Source organism: Solanum pennellii, chromosome 6 (assembly GCF_001406875.1).
Source record: "Solanum pennellii chromosome 6, SPENNV200".
Taxonomy (NCBI): Eukaryota; Viridiplantae; Streptophyta; class Magnoliopsida; order Solanales; family Solanaceae; genus Solanum; species Solanum pennellii.
Genome location: NC_028642.1, coordinates 42,099,734 through 42,106,204, shown reverse-complemented (window position 1 = coordinate 42,106,204; position 6,471 = coordinate 42,099,734).

The following is a 6,471-nucleotide window of genomic DNA, read 5'->3' as shown; positions in this document are numbered from 1 at the left end:
AGTGACTCACTTATTTTTAATTCATTTTACATAGCATGATACACCATTTAGCTTTGCCGAAACTCATCAACAAGATGCTGGAAATTATGTACGTTTTTCAGCTCATTTTCATCAAGGTTTACATGTTAGTTTTTAGGGTAATTCATGGATCATTTAGTACATCTTTAGGTGAATTTTCATGGATTCATTTAGCTAATAATTTCCATTCAAATCAGCCACATTATACTTCATATGAACATCACGATTTATACAAGTTTGTGTACGTAAGAATACAACCATAACATGTCATTTTAAAACTTCAAACCAAGAGTATATGTCACGGCTACACATTGCACACACATAAACACATAGTTTCGGACAACATGCTTAATATTCACATAACTCCGAACATACATACATGAACGTAATCATCACTAAAACACATTACATCCCTAATTTCTACCAGCAAACATACCCAACCTACAAATCGATGGGAGCTAGTGAAAGGGACATGCAACGGGGAACAACCCTAGTTTTTGGAATAGATTCATATGAGTCCTAAGGGTCTCTTGGGAAAGGGTCCAAGAGTAAGAAAACCCATACTTATTTTGACGTTCAAACCTTGAACTTTCTGCCCAAAGACCCTCTCCAAAATCACGTCTAAGTTCGAAAGCTTCAACACCAACTCGACGGAAAAACCCCTCCCTTTTTCCTAACGTTTTTGGTTATGTTTTGTATATGTTTTTAACATGAAAGTTCTTCAAGTGTTAAGAACTTTTGGTTGCTAATCAGTTCTTGTGTTTAGGCAGAGAGAACGTAAAAAGAAAAGAGAGATATTGACGTGAGAGAGAGAGAGAGTTAAAATGTGAAAGGTAGTTTAGGATTAGGTGGAGTAGTTTAGACTTAGTCAACTAGGACTCTTTCAAACCTTTAAAAATATGATTTTCCTTTTTCTTAAATCAGTTAATAAATATTAATTATTTAAATATTAATTTACCAATTTAAATAAAACAATTTGAATCATTGCTTCCACCTAGGTTCGAATCAGGGTGGAGCCAGATTTTGCTAAAAGGCAATTTCGGCCCTCTCTCCCCAAAATACCCCTCCACCTTCTTAATTAAATATTAATTACATATTTAGTGTAATTATGATACTACCCTTAGCCTGAAAAAAGATCATTTTACCCCTAGACCCTCCGAGTGAATATTCATATCCAGGAGCCCTACCTGGCTGGACTCAACCTTTCCTAGATCAACTAACTGCCCAAGTTAGTTGGCTTGGATGTCGCAAGGGTTTAGAGGTCTGGTTCTACGTGCATCAATTCCATGTGAACCCGGTCTAATCGTAGGCATTCTAGACACAGTAAGCATTACTTAGAGCCTGTTTGGCTTAGCTTAAAAGCTGGTTTTTGACTTATTTAGCTGTTTGGCAATACTCAAAATAACTTATTTTAAGTTAAAAAAAACTTATTTTAAGCCAAAAGTTAAAAGCTGGGGTAGGGGTGCTTTTTTTTTTATAGCTTATAAGCAGTTTTAAGTTGACCACATTTTTACCTTTTTGCCCATAATATTTTTATACAATCTCTAAATTACCCACATAACCCTAACATCTCTTTCTTCATTTTTCCCTTTTCACGTGTGGATGATAGACAATTACTATTACTAATGAATGAAAATAAAATAATCTTAAATCTTTCAAGTGATTTATTCAAATTATATATTATTAAAATGTAAAATAAGTTGCACATATAACTTAAATAAAAATTTATATTCCTCTTATAAATAATTTGTGATAGTAAAGAAATATGTGAATGATAGACAATTATTATTACCTATGGATGAAATTAAAATAAAATGTTAAATCGTTCTTTGATCTATTCAAATTATATATCTTTAAAATCTATAATAAGTTTATATTCCTCTTATAAATAATTTGTGATGAGAAAGAAATATGTGAATGATAGTAAAATATAATTATTTATGGCTGTAAAATATAAATTAATTAACTTTTATTATGTTAACAACTTTTAAGGGTATTTCAGACATTTTGATTTAAAAAGCTGTTTATCAGCACTTATTTGCCAAACACATCATTAACTTTTTTTTAATTTCAGCACTTTTATCCAAACGCATAACTGCTTATTTTAAAAATAAGTTTCAGCACTTTCAAAAGTACTTTTTTAAAGCTGCTTTTATTAAGCTCATCCAAACGGGCCCTTAGCATATCCATTTTTAGGGTTGTTACAAGTTCAGTGTTTTTAAGTCGGTTTGGTGTGAATAAAAGTAAAGTGCAAATATGATAAAGTATTAAGAGTTTCATCATGTATTTAATAAAAATAAAAAGGGCATAGATGATTTTTTAGCAAAGATGGCAAAGGAGTTGTTTCTGTTTCTTAGCATAGATGGCTGCCATTTTGCTAAAGCCTAAAGGCTTTCTCTCATACCGAAATGCTGAATGAATAAAGAAGAGAGTAAGCAGCCTAGCAAGCACGATTCCATGATGAACTTTTGAACAACAAAAATATAAGGACTCACAATATACAATTGTTCATAAATAACAATAGTTCAACACTTTATTGACATTATATGTGTTTTCATTTAAAAATTTAAAATTTAAATGGGTCATGTAAATATTTTGAGTCAAAATTAAAAGTGTATAACTATTATTAATTAAGCAATATAATTTAAATATTTCAAAATTTAGTAAATAAAACTTCAGTTCTTTGGTGCACCATAGTTTCACAATCCTTGCATCAAACTCTGAACTGAAGAATCGAAGTTTTTTTAAAAAAATCGACACCGAATCGAAACACCGAAGAACCGAAACCAAAGAACCAAAAATTTTTCAGTTTGGTTCGGTTTTTTGATTTTTCAATATTTATGCCCACCCCTACCACGTTCTATCCTCTAATTCCTCTCCTAATTTAAATTTGTAAGATGTGTTTATTTCTATGGTGATCAGGTACGAAATACGAAAAATAAGAACTTAAGAAAGATTCACATGATAATCAATATTAATCCAATGAAAACTCAATAGATTATAATCATCTGGTAGCCGCAACCCTAGAACTAGGGTATTTAGATACTCATAACAATACTTTTAATCAAACAATGTTTAATTATCATAAAGAGATTAAAAGTAAAAGAGTTTAGGAAAGAACCCTAAAAAATGATGATCTATCCAAGTCGCCGTTCTTCGAATCCAGAAAAAGAATATTTAATAAAATAAAATTGGAGCCTATTTATAATAAAGTTGAAATGGCCCAATCTGGCCACCAAGGGCATGAAGCGGAGGCGTGTTTGAGATCTTCTTTGTTGAAAACATCGTTCTCCGCAACACGACAAGTCTGTCACGCCGGAACCTACACCCTGGACGAGACTGACACTCAATAACCATTGTTTGCCCCAAGAGAACCCTTAGTCTGACTTACTTTCTCAACTGAAGACTTAACTCAACAAAGATAAATCTATATAATTAACTAGAAAGTTGTAAATGAACATTCAACTGACCATTAAGGCAAATTCAAGTCTCAACATAAGATAACAACAATGAAAAGACTAAAGAACTAATAGTAACTGTCTATGAAACCTCTAAAACAACTGAGATGGATGTCGGGATGAGACCTCAATCATCCTAAAAATGAAATACTAAAAGTCAAATTATAACAAAGGAGCCCTTTGGAAAGCAAGAAGGCTCACCAACTGACTCTGAATGCTCAACTAGATCAACGAGACCCTGGATGATGATCCTATTTACCTTTGTCTGCATAATAATAAAATGCAGAACAAATGACATCAGTACATTGAATGTACGAGTATGTGAAGGGAATTCTAAAACAAGGAAAAAGCTTGATCAAAGAAACTGAAGAACTTACCCAGCTCAACTTAACTGAACTAATTTCATTAGAATCCAATATAAAAAAAGTTTTTAAAATATGGATGTCAACTCTGTATGTATGCAAAGATACAATATAACTCTAAATTATATGTAAAAATATAAATAAACAGTGTATATAAGAGTACAATTATATCTGTGGGAGATTCTATAACCGATAACCATTACGAGCTATATGATGATACAACATTTTTCCTTATGCTGCCAGGGCCGTCCTAAACCTTGACGACGATATAAAACCTGAATTACTAAGTTGATCCACTAGTCTATGCTAAAAAGCACAAAAAAATCATCTAAAAAGTATGACCATTTTCTACCCATGGTGGCTACATGGCATATGAGGGCTATGAGTTATCTTAACTCTCCCCATATCGGTGCTCAATATTGCTCCAAAAAATAAAATACTAGCTCTTATGTTTTAAAACATACTTCTTTCTGTGATTTGAGATAATTTCTCAAACACTTAGCTTAAAGGCTATCTTGTAAATCAAAATTTGCCCTCTTACTTATTCATGAAAATGTATACTCTTGACTTAAAACTATCACAAAGAATCTTCAGAAATCAAGGTTCCCTTTTCTTTTTTAATGTGAAAACATTTTAAACCCTTTGGGAATGCATAGGCCCCATATACTTCTTTGAAGAAATGAATTAGCAAAACACCTTTTGAAAAGACTCTAAGAACTTTCTAGACTTGGCTCTTAACTTACCTTGAATTTGAAGTTATGGATTCAATGTTATGATTTATTTTTCTAGATGATTTTATATGTTTAGAAGTCATTTAGAGTAGTTAGAATCAACAGGAACTGTTAAAACACTTAAGAAAGACTTAAATCGGTTGAATGAGAAAAAGGTGGTGAAAAACAACGATTTGGGTGCATCCCGAGCGGGCTACGCTAGGTCCAACTTACTGGGGCTCTTTTCTGGGGCAATGCAGGTGCGCCGCCTCAGCCTCTCTGGCAATATAGGGGCCCGACACACGAGGCCCTCCTCAAGTGCGTCTAACGAATTTTTCAACTCGATTTCTAATTCTAAATCATTTTAAATTGATTCCTTTTCTATATACTTTCTTAGACTCAGATACCCAAATCATGTACAATAGAATCTAACTCGAAACAACTCTTAACATAGCTAAAACGTCTCAAGCAAACCCATCAATCACATGTAAGTTCAAGAATGAAAATAATTCAAGAACATCAAATTCTAACTCTTTTAGGATGAAATACACTAAACTAGACATATTTGACGTGTGGGTTAATGGAACTAATGTTATGTGATTTCACATACCTCGTAGGGATTACCCCTTGACGAAATTCACAAGCGATTCCTTACGAAGACATCGACTCTTGAACTTTCTTTTCCTTTCTCCTCTATTCTCGTTTCTCCAAGCCCTAGCTTGAACTTCATCTTTTCCAGAACTGACTAAAATCTGATTTTACCCTAATTAATTACCCAAAAATGAAATAAAATAATTGGTCAAGAAAAAGACTATAATGCCCTTCTAAAATCCGGATTGGACATTTCCTTATTTGAACAAGCCAACTTTCAATGGGCATATCTCACTCATACGAACTGGGTACCGCGTAAACTCGGAGGTGTTGGAAAGATCATTCCATTATCTTCCTAAGATATCCGGAAACACACTAAAATCATCCGAGCTAGGATATATAGTCGTTTTAAGTTAATCAAGACTCAACTTTAACACACTTAACAAATTTCCAGATTTTTATATTATTTCCAAAAATGACTATTTCCAATTTTTAACTTCTTTCTAATTCTTTTCAGTTACGGATGTTACAATATCTTTCCCTTTGGGAACATTCATCCTCAAATGAGTTTATTCTTAGTAGGCTAAGGTATAACATCTAACATTCAGCTCAAACACCCAACAAGCAATGTAAAATACAACATTTTATCTCATAAATTAAAGAATACTGAGAAGAGAATTAGTACCTTGATTTGAAATCTCTTAAGTTTCAAAGAAATGGGGATACATCTTCTTCATATCTTCTTTAGATTCCCTACTAGCTTCCTCAGAAAACTGGTTCCTCAAAAGAACTTTAGTTGATGCTACTTTCTTAGTTTTCAACTTGCGAACTTGGCGATCTACAATCTGAACCGGAATCTCTTTATAAGATGAGCTATCCTTTATCCCAATACCTTTAGTTGGTATCATAAATGAATGATTGCCCATCCACTTCTTCAATATGGAGATGTGAAATACTGGATGAACCGCTGTCAACTCTTGTGGTAGCTCCAACTCGTAAGCTACATTATCAACCCGTTTTGATATTCTGTAAGGGCCAATATACTGGGACTAAGTTTCCTTTTCTTACCAAATCTCAATACACCTTTCATGGGTGAAACTTTAATATATACTCAGTCATCTACTTCAAACTCTTACTCCCTTATCGTAACATTACTGTAGGATTTCTGATGACTAACCGCTGTTTTCAACCTTTCTTGAATCACTTTCACCTTATCCATAGATTGATGAACTAAATCAACCCAACTTCACCAACTTTAAATCATCCAATAGGAGATCTGCATCTCTTCCCATAAAGAGCTTCATAAGGAGCCATTTGGATGCTAGAGTGGTA